We start from the raw sequence: 23502 nt of genomic DNA on the forward strand, positions 1-23502 counted from the left end.
CCAGCCTCACCCCATCACCTAGTTTCACTTACCCCTTCTCCCTCCCCATTCCTGAAGAAAGGTCCTGCCTGAAACGTCGACTCTCTTGCTCCTCGGATGGTGCCTGGCTTACTGTGCCTTTTCCACCGCCATGCTTTACCTACACTGTATTATCCAATATCTGCAGTCCCCATTATCTCTTAGGTACAATCCCCTGTTAACATAACCATGTAGTTGTCTGTTATTACTGCACGTAGTCTTAGGGATATTTTCTTCTCAGATCATGGACGATATAAGTTCTCTCAATGCCTTCCTGATATTGCGGTGCCTGATCAGTGGATACAGAATGTACCTTTCAATTTATAAACAGAGAAGCATGCTTATATTCTGATAAACCTCTGGCATTGCTCTCATATCCAAGGCAGATTGAATGCTTACACATGATTGTTCTACCAGACCCAACATTTGTTCCCTCAGTCAGCCCCACATATCCCATCCAGAATGTGTAAATTTTAATCATAATTTTGAATTTTAATAAAACGAATTGAATTGAAATGGGTTACCGGGAGTAATTGGTTCAGCGACTCCGATTGATGTCAGTCTCCGTGTATCCTAATAGCGTCACTGGAGGGCTTTCCTCTTCTATTAACTAGTGACTCGGTTCAATGTGTTATTCTATAGTATCAGCGGGAGCATCAGCGACAGCATTAACGGGCAACAGCAGACGCAGAGAGAGGTGGAAGAGAGATCAGAATCTGAGAACATTAAACATGCATGTTCCAACAATGAATCAGAATCTGAGAACATTAAAATTGAATGTTCTAACAATGGATCAGAATCTGAGAACATTAAACTTAAATGTTCTAACAATGGATCAGAATCTGAGAACATTTGGCTGGAATATTCCAACAACGGATCAGAATCTGTGAACATTAGACTGGAGTGTTACAACAATGGACAGGAGTTTATCCGGGGGTCTTTACTGGCTTGGTCAACCTTGGATCTCTTTAGCATTTCGGCTCTATGATGTATTGATGGTTATTCAAGCTGGTTGCTATCCCATCCTTACTATAGTTGGTGTTCCTGCTAAGTCATTCTATCTGGTCATTAAGGCGGGTTGGACTGAATTGCTGCTCATATTATTTATTATTTGGAAAGATAGATGTCAACATTTTCAATTCCAATGAAATATTCAATTACTCACAAATTATGTTGAACAAGTTATCCAGAGAAATTGCTCACCAATATGTGAGGAGAACCAGACTGTTCTCAAACTCCGAAATCCTTCTCACCCTCCACAGATTTACATTTCTATCTCCTCCCCACTCACGAATCTTGTCCAATCCCTCCATCATGATATCCCCGTCTCCTCCTCAACCTTAGTGCATCTTCTGAATAAACTATCAATTGTGACTTTGTTAAATCTGGATACAATTTATCAAGCCCCTTCTAAACACATGTCAATTACAGAGTAATTGCTGTTGAGTATGATGAACTTGTTCACTGTCAGGCGGGCAGACACTGCATGCTGCTTAAGTCATTGACACATAATCTAGACACACGGAATAATAATCTGTTGATATCTCATGAACGAAATTGATGTAATTGAACTGAAGGCTTCATCATTTGTGAGAAAAGGCCCATCTGCTTGCTTCATGTCCTTCAGAGAGGTCAATGGATTATCCTTCCTCAGTCAGGTCTGGGCAAACCCACAGCAATGTGTTTTACTCTTGACTGTCCTGAGAAACAGCTGAACCAGCCACTCAGTCCAAGATCCGTATAACACACTGGCCTGACCAGGGCTGCACACATCCCGTGAGAGAAGAAACAAAGTAAAGTGAGCTCCCTTCCTCTGCCTGTTTTCCTTATTCCTACACTTCATTTCCATTCAGGTAGGTGACCATTCCCTATTTCAAGTGCAGTCTTTCTGACTGGATCTCTCCCCAATAGTGATGTTCATCTCCATAGGCACCTCTGTTGCTGGCTTTACTGATGCTAACATGCAGATGCAAGGAACTTTTAAATTCCACATCAGTGGCAGTGCATAGAAAATGAATGGGCTTTTATGTCATAATAAAGATACGGAGACCAGTAAGTGAGGGGAAGGAACTATTGTGATCATCACTGAGAGTATGGCTGAGGTAGTATTTGGTGTATTATGGACAGATTTGTTTTCTCCTTTAAAAGGAACTTTCTCATTGCAAGACAGGCTGTGTAAAGGAATTTCACGAGACTAACCCTGGGCTGATGGCAAAAGAGGAGTGAGTTAAGAATAATCTATAGCACTGTCAGAGAATAATTGCATTAAAACTTTAATGATGATGGACAATCACTCGTTATGTTCTACACAGACACTAAATGAATTCCATGGCTTGTATTTTTATTTTTACTCGGGATGCATGATTCTGGATATTTAAGTGCCTCTCAGGATAAAATCTTCAGTCAAATCCTGTCTTGATATAAGGGTCAATCCCTCTTACCTGAGCAGGTCAATTAAACACTTTTGTTAATGTTAATACGTGACGGTGTCTGTGTGGGGAGTATTTTCTTCTCATAGAGGGTAGCGAATGTCAGGAATTCTCAGGTCAAGAAAGTTAGGGGAGTGAGATCACTCCAAGTATTTAAAGAGGAGGTAGATGGATTTTTGACCCGCAGAGAGCCGAGGGCGTGAAGAATTGTGCATTAAACAATAGTTAATGCCAACACTTGATCAGCCATGATAGCATACAATGGCGTGAGCATCCAAATTACTTATTCCTGTTCCTTATGTCCTCATATTCTGGCTTTGGAAAGTGAATGGTTGTAATTTTCCTCGAGGTTTTGTTATTGACTGTTGAGGACAGTGAGAGAAAAGTTAATTGTGAGCCATCTCTGGGAGAGATATAGGCCCGATATTCACAGTACATCCGGGGCTACAACAAGACCAATAAATGAAATACCATTTGCCGAGAGGACACAATCTTTAAAGAGGTGGGAGACCACTTTCATGCCCAGTTTGGATTTCCCATCACATTTTCCAACCCACAGTAAACCACACAGTGTTGAGGGACTGAATGATATCCTGTAATACTGCGGACCAGGTATTTGGAACAAGTGGTCTCTATCTGCTCCTAATAAAGTGGTTTTAAGGACTGAATGGAACATAGGAACAGAGAACTGAGGACCAGGAATGGGTCATTAGACACTTTGCCATTGCTCGATCAGACAATAAGATCAGGGCTGATCTGATTGTGGTCTGCGCAGTACTTTTCTGTCTGTCCAAAATTATCCTACATTCACGTGTCTGCCAAATGTTGCAAAACACAACTTTGAATAAATGAAAGCACCCAGACACAATGCTAGGAAACTGCAAAAAGCCAAAGGACACAAGCAGCACAATTCTGGAGGGCAACAGACATTTATCTATCAGTCACGTTCCCATCCAATTAAGGCTGCTGCAGTTTATCATTTTAGATTTGTTCATGGAATGTGGGTGTTGTTGATAGGCCAACATTTATGGACCATGTCTAATTACAATGGAAGTGGTGGTGTTGACCTGCCATCTTGGGATGAAATTGTTGGGGAAGAGAATTCTCATTTGAACAGCATGTGTGAGTTTCTCATTTCTGCTCCGAGCAATGTTGGAGGGTCACTGTTTCCTTTACTAGCCCCACTTCTCCACTGGTTACAGCAGATTTCAAGTGTAATCTGGGTCATTTTCCCGAAAAATGGGAGACATAGAGTCACACACGTACAGACGCACACACAAATGCACATGTCTTATGATGAAAAGAAATGAGGAAAGGTTTCCAGAGTTGCATAGCAGTTGAACTCATGTCAAATAGAAAAGTGATAATGTGTCCCAACTGCTATTCTGTCTGCAGTGTTATTCTACTCAAACAAACTGCAGGTATGAGACTTCTTCCTGGAACAGTTGGATTTGGCAGAATTTCCTTTCCTTCAAGCAGTTGAGAGATTCCCATGAATCCTCGACAGGAATCCTCCATGTTTGGTAAAGATAACTCAGGGATTTTTTACTCTCGCACTTTGCTGTCAGTAGGGACAAAGTGATAGAGAGGAAGCAGAAAACACTACTATCATAGGGCAAGCCAGACAGAGAACAGCCAGGGAACTCCTAGAAGCATGGCATTCATCCACAAACTCCATCACCAGACACATCGACCTGGACCCCATATACAAACCACTACAGCGGACAGCTGAAACTGACACCCGGAAGCGGCAAGGACAGACCACTATAAATACCAGAAGAAACATCAAAGAAGCGCTTCACAGGAGGCTCCACAGCACTGAAGATGTCTCCTAGCCAGGGGACGAAACGTTTACAATAAAAACTTCCAGCTCGGCGAACAGAATCACAACAGTCTCGTACTCCACAGGGATAAGATCGCCTACGTGCAGAACAGAGAATTGGACACCTGCCTGGTCAGCCTGGACCAGGAGAAAGCCCTAGACAGGATATCACACAGGTATATGAGCGATGCTCTCTCCAAAATGTGCTTTGGGGAGGGAATCTGCATTGGATCAGACTGCTCTACACCAACATTATCAGTGCAGTCTCAATCAATGGGTGGGAATCAGAGAGCTTCCCAGTCAGATCTGGAGTCAGGCAGGGCTGACCTCTCTCTCCTGCCTTGTTTGTGTGCTGCATAGAGCCATTTGCTGAGTCCATCAGGAAGGATGTGAGCCTGAGAGGGGTGACTATTCCTGGCAGCAGGGCTATGCAGTTTAAGGCCTCCGTGTAGATGGATGACGTCGCCGTTTTCTGCTCGGATCTGCTGTCCGTGCGCAAACTCATGTGCATATGTGACCAGTTCGAATGGGCCTCAGGGGCCAAGGTAAATCGAGGTAAGAGCGAGGCTATGCTCTTCAGGAACTGGGCCGACCAATCCTCGATCCACTTCACCGTCAGGACCGACCACCAGAAGGTGCTGGGTATTTGGTTCGAGGAGGCTGGGGCGTGTGCCAAGTCTAGGGAGGAGCGTATTAGCAAAGTGTGGCAGAAACTGGGTAGATGGAAGCTACGGTCGCTCTCCATCGCGGGAAAAAAACTGGTCATCAGGTGTGAGGCAGTGTCATTGCTGTTATATGTGACACAAGTCTGACCTATTCCTAGAACCTGTGCAGCTGCAGTCACTTCCAATTTATATGGAGGTCAAAGATGGACCGGTTCCGAAGGGACCCGCTGTACAAAGATCTGGGTAATGTGGGAAAAAATACACCCAATGCCACCCTCACCCTGATGGCCACCTTTGCGTTTGGCTGCATCAAGCTGTGCAGGGATCCCCGGTACACAAACACCAAGTGTCACTGCACACTGAGGTTCTACCTGTCCCGGTGTTGCGAAGGATGGACCTGGCCTCGCTGCCGTGGATCGTTCCGAGTAGTTGGACCTTCCGTATCACCTGTCCTTCGTGGAGAAGTTTATGAAGAAAATCACCTTTGACCAAAAGTCCATCAGGAAGTGGTCAGCACGTAGTAACCTTGAGACCTTTCGGGAAAAGGAGAGGGCCGATCCTATTGAGCGGTTCCCTGAGCAGACTGTCAAAGCCATTTGGCAGAATGCTTCATCACCAAACTTTCCAACAAGCACCAAGACATGGCTTGGTTGGTGGTGAGAAAGGCTCTGTCTGTGAGATCCTTTATGCACGCCCTGACTCTCAGCCGTACCACACGTTGCCCTCGAAGTGGCTGTGGGAGTCGGGTGGCGGGGCGAGACTGTCACACACCTTCTAGAATGTGCCTACGCAGAAGGAGAGGAATGCAGTGGTGCTTGTCCCGAGCAGCGCCGTGACACGGGATTCTGTGCTCTACGGTCTGTTCCCCGGGATGCACACCGAGACAAACATCAACTGTGCCTGGAGGATCATCGACTCTCTGGTCCGAAACCTGTTGATCTTCCAGCTGAAGGAGTTGACCCCGACTGAGTGTTGCAGACTGGCACATTCCAAGGTCCAGGACTACGTGTTGAGGGACGCACTGAAGCTTGGGGCAGCTGCCATCAAGGCGCGGTGGGGAAAGACCACCGTGTAATATCTGCCTGCCTAAGAAGAACACGGGGCCCACGCATTCATTTGGGCCCTGCTGATGCTGCAGCTAAATATTTGGACATAGGCCTGTATATAAAACTGATAAATTCTGATCTCTGTATCTAAATGTTTACGTATGTATGGCATGACCAACTGTACAGATCATCAAATTATTTTATGAATAAAGTATACTTTTGAAATAAAAAAAGCCGAAGTGTGCTGCATGCAGAATGTTCCTGGGAGAAGGCTAATTTGATGTGACCTTCCGGAGTGGGAAGCACTGCGAGCAGCTCCTGAAGGTCTTCAAGGAGAAGGAAGGGGAGCCTCTGTTCACCACCTTGCCAGCGATCCTGTTGGGTGTGCGTCCTGCACAGAGCAGGGGAGTTACGATTCATATGTACAGCCCCCACGTCCCAGCAGCTGGTGTCCTCACCTTCCTGAGAAGATACGTCCAGGTTGAGGCAGAAAGCACTGATGTGGTCGACCCTTTCAGGATCTGGACCAGCAAGTGGTAGGTCAGGTTAATCCTGAGTGTCAATGCCATTGGATCATCATCCATCCAGCCTCCAACTTTGCAATCGGAGGGGGTAGAGGGTACCTGACATACGCAGCCCAGCCGAAAGTGTGCTAAACCTGCGGAGGTCAGGTCACATTGCGGCTGACTGTAAGGTCACTGTCGGAACTGCAAACAGGAGGGTCACCTGACCAAGGAATGCAAAGAGACCAAGAACTGTAATCTGTGTGGCGAGGCGGACCACGTGTACAAGGCCTACCCAAGACGAGCATCCGCCACCTCAGCACAGATGGCCAGAGGTGGATGGCAAAAGATAAGCAAGGCAACACAAACCAGCAAGGGAACAGTGTCTGGTGGCACCCGGAAGGAAGGACAGCCTGGAGCGGAACAGCCAGCAGCCAGCAGGTAGTTACAGTAGCTGATCCCAGCTCCTACAGAGCAGATGGAGGCAATAGAGGAGGAGGGAGCCAAGGAGGCAGAGGAGTGGATTCGAATAAAAAACAGGAGGGCGAAAACGTGCCCAGTCACCAAAACCTCCTACCAAAGGGGGAAATGACAGCTTCACGGTGAGGTTACAGGCAGCTCTTCGGATGGTGAAGATGGGCCGCATGGTGGCACAGTGGTTAGAACTACCTCCTGCCAGCGCCAGAGACCCGGGTTCAATTCCCACCTCAGGCGACTTTGTGTGTGGAGTTTGCACGTTCTCCCCGTGTCTGCGTGGGTTTCCACCGGGTGCTCCAGTTTTGTCCCACAATCCAAGAATATGCAGGTTCAGTGAATTGGCCATGCTAAATTGCCCGTAGTGTTAGATAAAGGGTTAAAATGTAGGGGGAAGGGTCTGGGTGGGTTGCGCTTCGGCAGGTTGGTGTGGACGTGTTGGGATGAAGGGCCTGTTTCCACATTGTAAGTAATCTAAGCTAATCAAAGATGGGCTCGAGGAGGGTCATCACCAGAAGAAGAAACAGAGCACTGCGGGGAGAAAAGAGGGTGGAACCTCCCAAACAGGAAACGATAAACCCTCTGATGTGACTGCCAAAAGCCACCCTTCACCAGGTTAAAACCAGGAGGTAGCCACCAACGCACAGCTCTATGTAACTGGCAGCAGAGACCCTCTTCAGATCTGAGCTGAGGATTAGGGAAACCATTATCTTCTTATGTTAAAAACAGATGTAAATTCCGTGTAAATGGAGTCAATGGAAAGGAGATTGGTTTCCTTCATGCTATGGGCTGCGCACACAACCTTCTGTCATTTCTCTTACTGTCCTGGGTTGGGCTGTTGCCACACCAGGCCATTACGCTCCTGGATGGTTTGCTCTCAGTGGTGCATTTGTAGAAATTGGTTAGGATCGTTCTTGGCATGCCAAATGTCCTGAGCTGCTGGAGAACGAAGAGGGGTTGTTGTACCATCTCGACTGTCACATCTACGTGGGAAGTCCAGGACAGACTGTAAGTTATCTTCACTCCGAGGGACTTAATGTTGTCCACCATTTCAAATTCAGTTCCATTGATGTAGATGGTGGCATGTTCTCCTCCTTTCATTCTGAAGTCATTGATCAGTTGGTTGGTTCTGCCGATGTTGAGAGAGGTTGGTCTCAGTGCAGCACGTCACCAAGTCCTCTTTTTCCATTCTGTATTTTGACTTGCCATCATTACATATCTGTCCTACTATGATGGTGTCATCAGTGAACATGTAGATGGCATTCGTTCAAACTTTGGCAATACAGTCTTGGGTGTATGTGTCCTGTGGGTCAGAAAGCTGAGGATCCAATTTCAGAGGGCGGAGCTGAGACTAAGGGAGTTTTGTGATCAGTCTGAAGGTAATAATGGTGTTGAAGGAGAATCTATAGTCAATGAGGAGGAATATGACGTGGGTGTCCTTGTTGTCCAGATGTTCCAAGGATTTGACACCCGCTATGGACACATTCCGCTGTAGGGGATCGAGGCAGGCTGGGAGACTGGAGCTAATGTGGGCCATGACTAGCCTCTCGAAGCACTTCGTGCACCCCCTGGCAGCTGCACTCTAAAGAGAAATGTCCCAGCTTACCCAACCTCTCTCTATGACTCAGAGCCTTGAGTCCTGGCAACATCCTTGTAACGTTCCAGTTTAATACCGTCCTTCCTATAGCAAGGTGACCAGAACTGAACATAATATTGAACGTGAAACTATTTGCAACTGTAAGTTTTACTCTGCTGCCGATTATTATGCGCTGTGATGTTATTTTGTTTTTGTGTTATTCTGAAATCTTGTTATTAATTAAATCTTCTGATGGCAATCCCCTCTGGTGAACGGCCTCCTGACTGCTTGAATTGGAATTAATCTATTTTGTTTGGGCAGATATATTGAGGCCGCTGTATATTAGAGAACAGGGAGAGATGATGCATGTTTGTGCAGTGTGTATCCTTTACTGGACAAGCTTGTCTCTCCGTGCATCTAAAGCTTTTAATGTGGTCAGAGTACCTCAGAATTGATACTTCACAGAAGGAAGCTATTCAGCTCATTGTCAGTGCATGAACATAGAACATTACAGCTCAGTACCTGCAACATCCTTCAGCACTGCCCACAGCTCCACCGACCTTAATGCAAAACGTAATTTACTAACTCATCTTTCCATTCTCTTATTAAGGACATTTTCAAAAAGACAAACAACAATCGCCCCAAAACAGATTTTTACAGTGTACCTCTGGCTACTGAACTCGAGGATGAACATTCCCTATAAACTACCACCCTCTGTCTTCTTTCAGCTAGCCAATGTCTGATCCAAACCACTAAATCACCCTCAATTCCACGTCTACGTATTTTCTGGGAGAAAGTAAGGACTACAGATATTTGATATCAAAGTCGAAAGTGTGGTGCTGGAAAAGCACAGCAGGTCAGGCAGAATCCGAGGAGCTAGGAGAAAGTGAAGATTGCAGATACTAGAGACCTGAACACTGATTCCTGATGAAGCGTTTACAAATGAAACATCGACTCTCCTACTCCTTGGACGCTGCCTCATCTGTTCTGATTTTCCAACACCGCACTCTCCATATTGTCTGCAATAGCCTAGCATGGTGGACTTATCAAATTTTTGACTGAAATCCTTATACCCCACTTTACCCTCATGTTTGGTTAACTTCTCAATGAACTCAGTAAGACTTGTGAAACATGACATAACCTTCACAAAACCTTGTTGACTATTCATAATCAAATGATTCCTTTCTAGATGATAATACGTCCTATCTCTTATAATCCTTTCCAACACTTTACCCAAAGTAAGCCTGGTATATAATTACCAGGGTTGTCTCTTCTCAATTTCTTGAACAAAGGGACAACATTTGCTATCGTCCAGTCTTCTGGCACTATTCCTGCAGACAATGGCGATGTAAAGATCCGAACCAATGTTTGTGTAACCTCCTCCCTAACTTCTCAGAGAATCCGAGAATTAATCCCATCTGGCCAAGGGGACTTATCTATTTTCACACTCTCTAGAATTGCTAACATCTTCACCTTAAGAACTTCAATCTCATCTAGTCTAATAGCCTTCACTCCATATAGGCCTTGATAGCATTGTTTTTCCATTGTGAATACTGATACAAGTATTTATTTAGTGCTGTCGTATCTCCTTGGACTACACACACAACTTCACACTACTGTTCTTGATTGGCCCTAATCTTAATTTGGTCATTACTTTATTCGTGACATACTGATACAATGCTTGAGGGTTTTCCTGGATCGTACTTGCCAAAGACTTCTCACGCTCTCTCTTGGCTATTCTTAGCTCTTTCTGTAAGTCCTTCCGAGATAACTTGTAACTCTCAAGCATCCGAACTGACCCTCACGTTTCATCTTTACATAAGCCTCCTTCTTCCTCTTGACAAGAGATTCAACTTCTTCAGTAAACCACAGCAGCCTCACGTGACCACTTCCTCCTTTCCTGACAGGTATAAACTTATCAAGGACACACAGTAGCTGTTGTTTGAAAAAACTCCACATTTCAATTGTGCCCATCTCCTGCAGTTTCCTTCCTCATGCTATGCATCCTAAAACCTTTCCTAATTGCATCATAATTGCCTTTCCCCCAGCTATAACTCTTGCCCTGCGGTATAGACCTGTCCCTTACTATCGCTAAGGTAAACATAACTGAATTGTGGCCACTATCAGCCAAGTGTTCACCTACCTCCAAATCTAACACCTGGTCTGGTTAATTACCCAGTACCAAATCCAATTTGGCCTTGTACCATGTTGGCCTATGTACATACTGTGTCAGGAAACCATTCTGCACACATTGGACTAAAACTGACCCATATAAAGTAATTGAACTCTAGCATTTCCAGTCAATATTTGGAAAGGTAAAGTCTTCCGTAACAAATACTCTGTTATATTCGCTCTTATCCAACATCATCTTTGTAATCCTTAGTTGAAATCTCTGGAACTTTTCAGAGGGCTATAGAGAACTGTCAACAGGTTGACCTCTCCGTTTTTGTTTCTAACCTCTTCCCATACTAACTCAGTAGACGAGTTCTTATCAAACATCCTTTCTGCCAACGTAATATTGTCTTTGATTAACAGCGCCATCTCCCTCCCACCACTTCTAATACCTTCCTTGTTCTGAATGAAGCATCTAAACCCCGGACCCTCAAACGATCAGTCCTGTCCCTGCTCTATCCATTTCTCCAAAGTGGCCACAACATTTGTGAAAAGCTTTGTAGCTCGGGTGCTTGTTGTTATGGTTCTGTTCGCCGAAATGGGAATTTGTGTTGCAAACGTTTAGTCCCTTGTCTAGGGTCATCCTCAGTGCTTGGGAACCTCCTGTGAAGCGCTTCTGTGATATTTCCTCCGACATTTGTAGTGGTTTGTCTCTGCCACTTCCGGTTGTCAGTTCCAGCTGTCCGCTGAATTGGCTGGTATATTGGGTCCAGGTTGATGTGTTTGATAATAGAATCTGTTGATGAGTGCCACGCCTCTAAGAATTCCCTGGTTGTTCTCTGTTTGGCTTGTCCTATAATAGTTGTTTTGTCCCAGTCGAACATCAAGCTGTACAATTTGGAAACAGGGAGTGATTGGAGGGATGTTAAACGAGGGTGAGTAGCATAGATCAGAAGACAGCATGAGGAGAGATAGACAGGAACAGACAGAAAATGTAAGTTTTATTTAGAAATTCTCACAGATTGCAAAGCCTTTATCTTGTGCCATACCCTGTGAGCATTGGGCGAATACTGGCTGTGGTCCCAGAGCGTTGATCTTCAATAATATCACAGAGCTGAGTTGCTGACAGTTAAACAGAGTGCAAAAGGCCAAGCGATTTTTGTTTTTGCAATTAGAAGGTGGTTTAATTTAAATAGACTGGGCGAACAGCAGCAGGAACTGAGAATCCTGCTCATACTGCGCCAGAGAACCTCAATGAGGTGGATCACTGACAGAGGGGAAATCAGCATCTCAGCTGTGGGCCAATAATGAGCGAGAAAGATTGCACACCACTTCCGTGGTTTTGTAATACACACTTCAATTTATCTCGCTCAATATCATAAGTGTATCTTATCTCTTTGTACTTTCCATAGTTTTGTATGGACAGAAAATTATTTTGTGCTGGATTTTGTTTTCAATAAACAGATTTTATTCTTCGTTCCTCACTTTAAATGTATCCTTGAATCTGTTCTGCATATGAGTTATAAAGGGTAACATTCCAATACTGATAACTGGGGAATATTATTGTCCGTCCGTCATGTCTGAACTGCCATGTCCCCCACATCTCTTTATGTTCTGTCTCCTCCACAATTCCATAATCACACTGTCATTGAAGTCCAGTAAATGACACTTCATCACAGTTCACGAACTTCAATAACATCAATAGCACAGGCCTCATCTGCCTCTCTCCGAAACTGGAATAACAATCTGAATTGCATTTGTCACGTTCAATTCTCTGTTAAAAGTTTCATGCCATTTGTCTGTTATAACCTCACGTTTCTCAGACACACATTCCCCTCAGATCATGAACTATCTAAATTGTCTCAATGTTTTATTGAAATTATAATGCTTGGTCAGTAGTTCCAGGATGTATGTTTCCATTTATAAACAGAGAAGCACGTTTCAGTTCTGATAAACTTATGGCATTTCACCTGCATCCAAGACAGATTGAATGGTTAAACTCAATTGATCTACCAGCCTCAAGATCTACCACCCTTACATAGCCCATCCAGAAAATGACAGTTTAAATCATTGTTCTGAATTTGAATAAAACAATATTGAATTGAAAGTCGTTGGCTGGAGCTATTTGTTCAGTGACTGTGATTGATGTCATTCTCCATGGATCCGAGATGTGTCACTGGAGGGTTTGCCTCTTCTATTAATTAAGGACTCGCTTCAATGTGTAATCCCAGTATGGGCGGGAGCATCAACGACTGGACTAACAGGGATCAGTACCTCGAGAGATGGAGGAGGAGAGATCAGAATCTGAGAACATTAGACTGGGACGTTCAATTAATGGATCAGAATGTGAGAACCTTAGACTGGAATATTACAACAGACAGGAGTTTATACTTGGGTCTTTACTTCCTTTCTCAACCTTGGATATCATTAGCATCACGGATACAAGATATCCTTTGGATTATTCAAGGTGGTTACTATCCCATCCTCGCTATAGTTGGTGTTCCTGGTAAGTCATTCCATCTGTCCATTAAGCTGAGTTTAACTGAATTGCTGTTCATAATCACATTTTAAAATTTGGAAGTCATCATTTTCAGATATAGTCAAAAATTTTATTCCTTACTGATTATAGCTAGCAAATTACTATTCACAACTTACTCAACAATACGCGAGGAGAAACCAGAATGTTGCTAAACTCCATTATCTTTTTTCTCCATTAATATTTACATTTCTACATATTGTCCCCACTCACCAATCCTGCCCAGGACCACTATCAGGGATATTTAAGTCACCTTCTCAGCCTTAATGCAACTGCTGAATCATTCATCATTTGTGCCTTTGGTAAATTCAGATATAAACATTTCAAGTCCCTTCCAATTCTGCTTACAGCACAACATATTTACACTTGAGATTGTTACTTTGTCCTCTCCACAGAATCTGTCAGATGAGCAGACAGTGCATGCTGGTCAAGCCATTGACTCATAATCAAGCGGCACACAATAATAATCTTTTGGTGTCTCATGAAGGAAGTTGATGGAATGCAAATGAAATCATCACCACTTGTTATAAACAGAAGCCTATCTGTTTGTCTCATGTCCTGTAGAGAAGGCAATGTGTTATCCTTCCATGGTCAGGTCTCTGTGTGACTGCAAATCCACATCAATGTGGTTTACTCTTTATTATCCTGTGCATCAGCTGAATCAGCCACTCAGTTCAAGATCAGCATAAAATGCTGGCCTGACCAGGGCTGCACACATCCCATGAGAGCAGAACAACAGGAAAGATAGCTTCCTTCCTCTGCCTGATTTCCATGTTCCTGCAAGTAATTTCCATTCAGGTAGGTGACCATTCCCTGTTTCAAGTGAATTCTTTCTGATTGAGTCTCTCTCTCTGAACGTGATATACATCTCCATCGACACCTCTGGTGATGACTGACGCAAAGATGTAAGAAACTTCAAAATTCCACATCATTCGCAGTGTAGTGAGAAGGAGTTGTTTTTCAAACCACAGGAAAAAAAGTTAAGACAGCTAAGTAAGGGAACAGAATTATTGTGATCAACCCTAGAGTGTTGTTGAGATAGTATTTGGGGTATTGTGCACAGATTTTCTCTCCTTTATAAAGAATAATCCTCTTGGCAGAAAGAGTGTAAAGGAGTTTCACCAGACTCATTGTTGGAATGATTGTACCATCGCCTGTGCGTAAGGATTAATCTGTAGCGCTTTGAAGAATGAGATTGTAAAGAACCTTAAGGTGATGGGCAGTTACTCATTATATTCCAAACAGAATTAATACGGTGATAAATTCCATATTTTTTTAACGTGGTTTACATGATTCTCGATGGCTTAAAAGACTCTGAAAACGTTCCTCTCAATCCACGCCACTCACCATTTCGATTGAGAGAGAGGGCCATTCTTTAACTAAACTCTTCCAACATTAATACAGTACATTTGGTGTGTAATCATACATAGAACTTCACGTTATCCACCATCCCGACAGGAGTCACAATACCTTCATTCTAAAACAGTTAACTATCCCCACCAGCTTCTGACCCCCACGGAGAACATGGGTCTGTCTTCTTGGAGATGGGAGATGCCTCCTCGAGGCTTGGCACAAAACATTCGGCTTCCTTCTTCACTGCCGGCAAAACACGTTAAAGTATCATTTGTTCCACAAGCAATGGAGCCACGAGGAACATTGTGAGCCGTCTATGAGTACATTCTCTGCTCCATTCGTTTTCCAGGATGGAGCATCCGTGACACCCTCCTATTTCTATGTAAGTGTCTCGAGGGGTGAATGGTCTCCTCCTGGTTCTATAGAACAGGTTTAGGGGTCTTACTGGACCCTGCCTGTTCCTATTTAACAGCTCAATGTAATGCCGGGACGCCTCCTCTTCAACTCCTCTTCGTTTCTGCAAGGCCTCATTTGGAAGCTGTCTGTCGTTATTCAAGATGCGAGAATTGGCAGCAGAGGTGCTGAATCATGGTTTGGATCAGTTCGCACGTTATAGTGACTCATTCAATCAGCAACAGCAATGAAAGAAATTACACTCTCAGAGGAACCTCTGGACTTGTGATTTCATAGCGTCGCTAGTATTAAGGTGAGCCCCGAGATCTAAGCCAAGTTGGAACTGAAACGGAGGAATTGACAGAGAGGCTACAGAATGACATCGCAACCTTTTGGTTTTCTTTAAATCACTGACGAGCAGGAAAATGTAAACGGGAGGGCGAGTGGGAAAGTGAGGCAGTTGCAGCTCTGGTGAATCTCCTTCTTTGTGAGTCACTCAGCAACAAGAGACGTGAAGGTGACTCATGCGGGAGAGCTCTTCACATCGAGAACAAAAAGCACTCAAGGGCAGTTAGCACCTCTTCCGCAGTGGGGGTGGGGTGAGTAGGACCTTCTGTTACTATGTTCAGAAACTGCCTTTTAAATTGACGTGAACAGAAACTGCATTTCTAATAAGCACCATGGAATTTAGCAAAATTTATTGAGTCGCTTCTCGTCGATTCGCACACAGGTTTCCAACTCAGTTGGTATCCATGTGGCTCATGTCCAGGTATGAACATCCCTGCAGCCAATTGCACGGTTAAGGTAAAAGGCAAGGAAAGTGGCATCTCGAACTGGCCCCGAGGTCAGAGCATCCTCCCAATGTGATCTGTCGTTCTCGGATTGTAATGCTACCTCCGGTTTTAGGATGGAGAACATTCTTTGGGACTCTTATTCTGCAAACAGACACAGTGACTGAAACGATGCTGCACGGTATAATGTGGAACACGGCCTGCTCAGCTTTGTGCATTTTCCCTGCAGTCCGGTGTGTTTCATGTTCCGTGTAAACGTGAAAGTTGTCCTGTTTCGAGCAATGGGTGAAATCATTCAGCAAAGCAAGAATCGAAATTGAAGTAATGTCAAGCAGCTCATGGTGATTTGACCAAATCATAACCGAACATATATTCTCACGCAGTCAAAGATACATTTCTGGTTGAAAAGAGTCTGAGAAGATAGACTCAGCTTACCATTGAATTTTGTCTGGATTGATGGGCTTTCATGATCTGCTGCGAAATTGTCATTGTAGCTGGGCACATCCCAGCAGCTGTGCGAGTCGGAGAGGGATCATGGAACCCTTTTCATTTGACTTAGCATGTGTGGTTATGCAGGAGCACAATTCGAAATGCAAGTAAATGCGCTGCCGCGCTGTCTGGTAGTGTGGCCGAGCGGTCTAAGGCGCTGGATCCAGGTTCCAGTCGGAAAGGGGCGTGGGTTCGAATCCCACCACTGCCATTTTAGCTGATCAACTCCACCGCTGCAGCGTTGTTAAAATCCCCGCTGTGTTGATATTCCAGGGGAATTAACTGTGGTGAATATTGTGAAGTCTCTCTGCTGTCATGATGGTGCTCGCCTCCCCTGCCGAAAATCGCAAACAGCTCAACACTTGCTTTACGTTCCATGCAAGTTGAGTTTTTACTGGAACCGAATGGAGACTGTTATTTCATCGCTGTTGTGAAACAAAGTCCTGCGCTGAATCGATTCATCGTTATTTGGCTTTCTGGCGAATGGGAAATTCTTTCCACTGAATGTGTTATTGAATTTCTCCCATTTCCTTCATTTCCGTCTTGGAGACACCGGAAGGGAAAGGTAATCTAATCGAGACTGTGATTGGTGAAATTCACTTTTTTTAATGGCCCATACTTATTATATTCTTTCTTTCTCTCTTTTCAGCATTGTCCGGGAAGTGGTGGTGCACTAAGGCTGCAGTATGTTTGAAAGAGTAGTTTGGAATTGCCCAGTTGTTAGTTGTGAGGTTACTTTATGCCTCATGCCCTCGGACTGTCTCACATTTAGCATTCATGCTTCGCTGTGTCTGAACATGCATTAGGTATGCCAGTTTTGTTTGTGTTCCGTGTTAAATGCTTTCTGTTTGCGATTCGCTCAATACATTACGAGTTAACAGGGGTTCTGAGGTAACTTCCAGCAGCAAAAATCCTCAACTGAGGATCTGGAAAAATTTCACGAAGTATGGTCAGTCACAGCAAAAGTAAGGGAGTCGTTCGTTTCTGCAGTGTTTCACAATACTACCTTTCCCGTGAGCAGTCGAACAGTCTAAATGATTGTGCTACAGACTGCGACGGCAAGATCCGCTAAAAAGTAATCCTTTCAAACACAACGTTATTGGGGTACACCGCGTGGAAACAGATACTTCGGTGTATCTCATCCATGCTCACCACATATCCAAATTAAACAAGTCCCGTTCCACAGCATTTGGCCTCCATCCCTCTAAACCCATCCTATCCAGAAACTGATCCGAATACCATTGCAATTTTCTGAGTGCAATAGCCTCCTCCACTTCCTCTGGTAGCTCATTCCATACACGCACAACCTTGTGTGTGGGAAATGTGCCTCAGGTCCTTTGTCAATTTCAGAGCACTCACCTTAAACCTATGCTCCGAGTTTCCAACTCACCCCAGCTTGGGTAAAGCACGTAAATACTCAGTTCAAAACCCTTCCATAAAATCATGTCGCAGCCGTTATGCTGCCGGGAAAGTTGTCCCAGCCTATTCCACCTCACTCTACAGTCCGAACATTGACCACATCCTTGTCTATATTTTGTCACCAATTTCACGTCTGTTTCTTTTTTTTAACTTTTTCAAGATGTCAATTACCCTGGATAACAACGAGCTATTGGAAAAAGAAAGGTGAAACGGAGAATGGCTTCAACTTTCAGTGCTGGATGCCACAGAGCCGCAGCACGGCCGGCGCAGGCTTGTTTCTGTAGTGTAGTGGTCATCACATTCGCCTAACACGCGAAAGGTCCCCAGTTCGAAACTGGGCAGAAACTGCTTTGTTCTTCAATTGCAGCCTTTTACACGGACAAGAACGCAGCTTTCTTGCTTGCTTTCCCATCTGCAAACCTGCCTTCGAAATCGCTCGAACAAATCTGCTCTCTTTGTGAAATGTAATGCAATTCCATTAAATTAGTTTGCAAAGCATTGTAAAGGTTTTCTCCAAGCTGGGTCTGATCATATGCCATTCTGTTTCAGAGTGTAGTTACCGCGTTCTGAATCTTCCACAAAAAGCAGTACCGCATTTGCATTCCTTGCGCAGGCGGGCCGGTTCAAAGACAGCGAAGAAGCTGATGAGCTGGTGTCACAGTACGCCACGGATTCCTCAACTGGTCTGTCTGACAAATGTACCCCAAAGTCGTCTCTGCAAGGCCTCATTTGGAAGCTGTCTGTCGTTATTCAACGTGCGAGAATTGGCAGCAGAGGTGCTGAATCATGGTTTGGATCAGTTCGCACGTTATAGTGACTCATTCAATCAGCAACAGCAATGAAAGAAATTACACTCTCAGAGGAACCTCTGGACTTGTGATTTCATAGCGTCGCTAGTATTAAGGTGAGCCCCGAGATCTAAGCCAAGTTGGAACTGAAACGGAGGAATTGACAGAGAGGCTACAGAATGACATCGCAACCTTTTGGTTTTCTTTAAATCACTGACGAGCAGGAAAATGTAACGGGAGGGCGAGTGGGAAAGTGAGGCAGTTGCAGCTCTGGTGAATCTCCTTCTTTGTGAGTCACTCAGCAACAAGAGACGTGAAGGTGACTCATGCGGGAGAGCTCTTCACATCGAGAACAAAAAGCACTCAAGGGCAGTTAGCACCTCTTCCGCAGTGGGGGTGGGGTGAGTAGGACCTTCTGTTACTATGTTCAGAAACTGCCTTTTAAATTGACGTGAACAGAAACTGCATTTCTAATAAGCACCATGGAATTTAGCAAAATTTATTGAGTCGCTTCTCGTCGATTCGCACACAGGTTTCCAACTCAGTTGGTATCCATGTGGCTCATGTCCAGGTATGAACATCCCTGCAGCCAATTGCACGGTTAAGGTAAAAGGCAAGGAAAGTGGCATCTCGAACTGGCCCCGAGGTCAGAGCATCCTCCCAATGTGATCTGTCGTTCTCGGATTGTAATGCTACCTCCGGTTTTAGGATGGAGAACATTCTTTGGGACTCTTATTCTGCAAACAGACACAGTGACTGAAACGATGCTGCACGGTATAATGTGGAACACGGCCTGCTCAGCTTTGTGCATTTTCCCTGCAGTCCGGTGTGTTTCATGTTCCGTGTAAACGTGAAAGTTGTCCTGTTTCGAGCAATGGGTGAAATCATTCAGCAAAGCAAGAATCGAAATTGAAGTAAGTCAACAGTCAAATGATTTGACAAATTCGAAATATATTCTCACGCAGTCTACATTTCTGGTTGAAAAGAGTCAGACTCAGCTTACCATTGATTTTTGTCCTTTCATGATCTGCGAAATTGCATTGTAGCTGGGCACATCCCAGCAATGTGCGAAGAGGGATCATGGAACCCTTTTCATTTGACTTGCATGTTGGTTATGCAATTCGAAATGCAAGTAAACTGGTAGTGTGGCGAGCGGTCTAAGGCCTGGATCCAGGTTCCAGTCCTGAAAAATCCACCACTGCCATTTCAGCTGGTCAAACAGCGTTGTTAAAACGATATTCCAGGGGAATTTGTGGTGTACAACTGTCGCGTGGAAACAGACGTTGCTTTACTTCGGTTGAGTTTTTACTATCTGTTATTTCATCGCCAAATGCGCTGAATCATTCATCGTTACATATCCACTGAATGTGTTATTGAAACCATTTCCGTCACCGGAAGGGAAAGGTAATCCGAGACTGTGAGCACTTTTTTTATGGCCTCCATCCACTGCTAAATTCCCATCCTCTCTCGGACTGAAATTCTGCTTCGCCGCATTTACCATTGCAATTTCAATACTGAGTTGCAACTTCCAGCCTCCTCAACTGAGGATCTTCCTCAGTGCAAAAGTAAGGGAGTTTCTGCAGTGTTTCACAATACTACGCAGTCGAACCTAAATGATTGTGTACAGACTGCGAAATGTGCAACTCAGGTCCTTTGTCAAGAGCATTTGGAGAAACTGCTCCCTGAGTGCAATAGCCTCCTCCACTTCCTCTGGTAGCTCATTCCATACACGCACAACCATGTGCCTCAGGTCCTTTGTCAATTTCAGAGCACTCACCTTAAACTATGCTCCGAGTTTCCAACCACCCCAGCTTGGGTAAAGCACGTAAATACTCAGTTCAAAACCCTTCCATAAAATCATGTCGCAGCCGTTATGCTGCCGGGAAAGTTGTCCCAGCCTATTCCACCTCACTCTACAGTCCGAACATTGACCACATCCTTGTCTATATTTTGTCACCAATTTCACGTCTGTTTCTTTTTTTTTAACTTTTTCAAGATGTCAATTACCCTGGATAACAACGAGCTGTTGGAAAAAGAAAGGTGAAACGGAGAATGGCTTCAACTTTCAGTGCTGGATGCCACAGAGCCGCAGCACGGCCGGCGCAGGCTTGTTTCTGTAGTGTAGTGGTCATCACATTCGCCTAACACGCGAAAGGTCCCCAGTTCGAAACTGGGCAGAAACTGCTTTGTTCTTCAATTGCAGCCTTTTACACGGACAACAACGCAGCTTTCTTGCTTGCTTTCCCATCTGCAAACCTGCCTTCGAAATCGCTCGAACAAATCTGCTCTCTTTGTGAAATGTAATGCAATTCCATTAAATTAGTTTGCAAAGCATTGTAAAGGTTTTCTCCAAGCTGGGTCTGATCATATGCCATTCTGTTTCAGAGTGTAGTTACCGCGTTCTGAATCTTCCACAAAAAGCAGTACCGCATTTGCATTCCTTGCGCAGGCGGGCCGGTTCAAAGACAGCGAAGAAGCTGATGAGCTGGTGTCACAGTGCACCACGGATTCCTCAACTGGTCTGTCTGACAAATGTACCCCAAAGTCGTCTCTGCAAGGCCTCATTTGGAAGCTGTCTGTCGTTATTCAACGTGCGAGAATTGGCAGCAGAGGTGCTGAATCATGGTTTGGATCAGTTCGCACGTTATAGTGACTCATTCAATCAGCAACAGCAATGAAAGAAATTACACTCTCAGAGGAACCTCTGGACTTGTGATTTCATAGCGTCGCTAGTATTAAGGTGAGCCCCGAGATCTAAGCCAAGTTGGAACTGAAACGGAGGAATTGACAGAGAGGCTACAGAATGACATCGCAACCTTTTGGTTTTCTTTAAATCACTGACGAGCAGGAAAATGTAAACGGGAGGGCGAGTGGGAAAGTGAGGCAGTTGCAGCTCTGGTGAATCTCCTTCTTTGTGAGTCACTCAGCAACAAGAGACGTGAAGGTGACTCATGCGGGAGAGCTCTTCACATCGAGAACAAAAAGCACTCAAGGGCAGTTAGCACCTCTTCCGCAGTGGGGGTGGGGTGAGTAGGACCTTCTGTTACTATGTTCAGAAACTGCCTTTTAAATTGACGTGAACAGAAACTGCATTTCTAATAAGCACCATGGAATTTAGCAAAATTTATTGAGTCGCTTCTCGTCGATTCGCACACAGGTTTCCAACTCAGTTGGTATCCATGTGGCTCATGTCCAGGTATGAACATCCCTGCAGCCAATTGCACGGTTAAGGTAAAAGGCAAGGAAAGTTGGCATCTCGAACTGGCCCCGAGGTCAGAGCATCCTCCCAATGTGATCTGTCGTTCTCGGATTGTAATGCTACCTCCGGTTTTAGGATGGAGAACATTCTTTGGGACTCTTATTCTGCAAAACAGACACAGTGACTGAAACGATGCTGCACGGTATAATGTGGAACACGGCCTGCTCAGCTTTGTGCATTTTCCCTGCAGTCCGGTGTGTTTCATGTTCCGTGTAAACGTGAAAGTTGTCCTGTTTCGAGCAATGGGTGAAATCATTCAGCAAAGCAAGAATCGAAATTGAAGTAATGTCAAGCAGCTCATGGTGATTTGACCAAATCATAACCGAACATATATTCTCACGCAGTCAAAGATACATTTCTGGTTGAAAAGAGTCTGAGAAGATAGACTCAGCTTACCATTGATTTTTGTCTGGATTGATGGGCTTTCATGATCTGCTGCGAAATTGTCATTGTAACTGGGCACATCCCAGCAGCTGTGCGAGTCGGAGAGGGATCATGGAACCCTTTTCATTTGACTTAGCATGTGTGGTTATGCAGGAGCACAATTCGAAATGCAAGTAAATGCGCTGCTGCGCTGTCTGGTAGTGTGGCCGAGCGGTCTAAGGCGCTGGATCCAGGTTCCAGTCCTGAAAGGGGCGTGGGTTCGAATCCCACCACTGCCATTTCAGCTGGTCAACTCCACCGCTGCAGCATTGTTAAAATCCCGCTGCGTTGATATTGCAGGGGAATTAAATGTGGTGATATTGTGAAGTCTCTCTGCTGTCATGATGGTGCTCGCCTCCCCTGCCGAAAATCGCAAACAGCTCAACGCTTGCTTTTACGTTCCAGGCAAGTTGAGTTTTTACTGGAACCGAATGGAGACTGTTATTTCATCGCTGTTGTGAAACAAAGTCCTGCGCTGAATCGATTTCGTTATCAGTATTTGCTTTCTGGCGAATGGGAATTCTTTCCACTGAATGTGTTATTGAATTTCTCCCATTTCCTTCATTTCCATCTTGGAGACACCGGAAGGGAAAGGTAATCTAATCGAGACTGTGATTGGTAAATTCACTTTTTTTATGGCCCTACTTATTATTTCTTTCTTTCTCTCTTTTCTCAGCATTGTTCCGGGAAGTGGTGGTGCACTAAGACTGCATGTTGTTGAAAAGAGTAGTTTGGAATTGCCCAGTTGTTAGTTGTGAGGTACTTTTTGCCTCATGCCCTCGGACTGTCTCACATGTATCATTCATGCTTCGCTGTGTCTGAACATGCATTAGGTATGCCAGTTTTGTTTGTGTTCCGTGTTAAATGCTTCTGGCTTGCTATTCGCTCAATACATTACGAGTTAACAGGGGTTCTGAGGTAACTTCCAGCAGCAAAATTCCTCAACTGAGGATCTGGAAAAATTTCACGAAGTATGGTCAGTCACAGCAAAAGTAAGGGAGTCGTTCGTTTCTGCAGTGTTTCACAATAATACCTTTCCCGTGAGCAGTCGAACAGTCTAAATGATTGTGCTACAGACTGCGACAGCAAGCTCCGCTAAAAAGTAATCCTTTCAAACACAACGTTATTGGTACACTGCGTGGAAACAGATACTTCGGTGTATCTCATCCATACTCACCACATATCAAAATTAAACAAGTCCCGTTTCCACAGCATTTGGCCTCCAACCTCTAAAACCCATCCTATCAGAAACTGATCCGATTACCATTGCAATTTTCTGAGTGCAATAGCCTCCTCCACTTCTCTGGTAGCTCATTCCATACACGCACAACCTTGTGTGTGGGAAATGTGCCTCAGGTCCTTTGTCAATTTCAGAGCACTCACCTTAAACTATGCTCCCGAGTTTC

General features: G+C 44.6%; 4 non-coding genes across 4 annotated transcripts; all 4 read left to right on the forward strand.

The window, feature by feature from the left end:
- Window positions 1–16337: 16337 nt before the first annotated feature.
- Window positions 16338–16418, forward strand: trnal-cag (transfer RNA leucine (anticodon CAG)). The gene has a single exon. It is a non-coding gene; the product is annotated as a tRNA-Leu (tRNA).
- A 1482-nt stretch (window positions 16419–17900) lies between these two features.
- Window positions 17901–17973, forward strand: trnav-aac (transfer RNA valine (anticodon AAC)). Its single transcript has one exon. It is a non-coding gene; the product is annotated as a tRNA-Val (tRNA).
- A 2551-nt stretch (window positions 17974–20524) lies between these two features.
- On the forward strand, window positions 20525–20597 carry trnav-aac (transfer RNA valine (anticodon AAC)). The gene has a single exon. It is a non-coding gene; the product is annotated as a tRNA-Val (tRNA).
- A 1656-nt stretch (window positions 20598–22253) lies between these two features.
- On the forward strand, window positions 22254–22335 carry trnal-cag (transfer RNA leucine (anticodon CAG)). Its single transcript has one exon. It is a non-coding gene; the product is annotated as a tRNA-Leu (tRNA).
- Window positions 22336–23502: the final 1167 nt, after the last annotated feature.

Source organism: Hemiscyllium ocellatum, assembly GCF_020745735.1.
Source record: "Hemiscyllium ocellatum isolate sHemOce1 chromosome 17 unlocalized genomic scaffold, sHemOce1.pat.X.cur. SUPER_17_unloc_2, whole genome shotgun sequence".
In the NCBI taxonomy this organism is placed as follows: Eukaryota; Metazoa; Chordata; class Chondrichthyes; order Orectolobiformes; family Hemiscylliidae; genus Hemiscyllium; species Hemiscyllium ocellatum.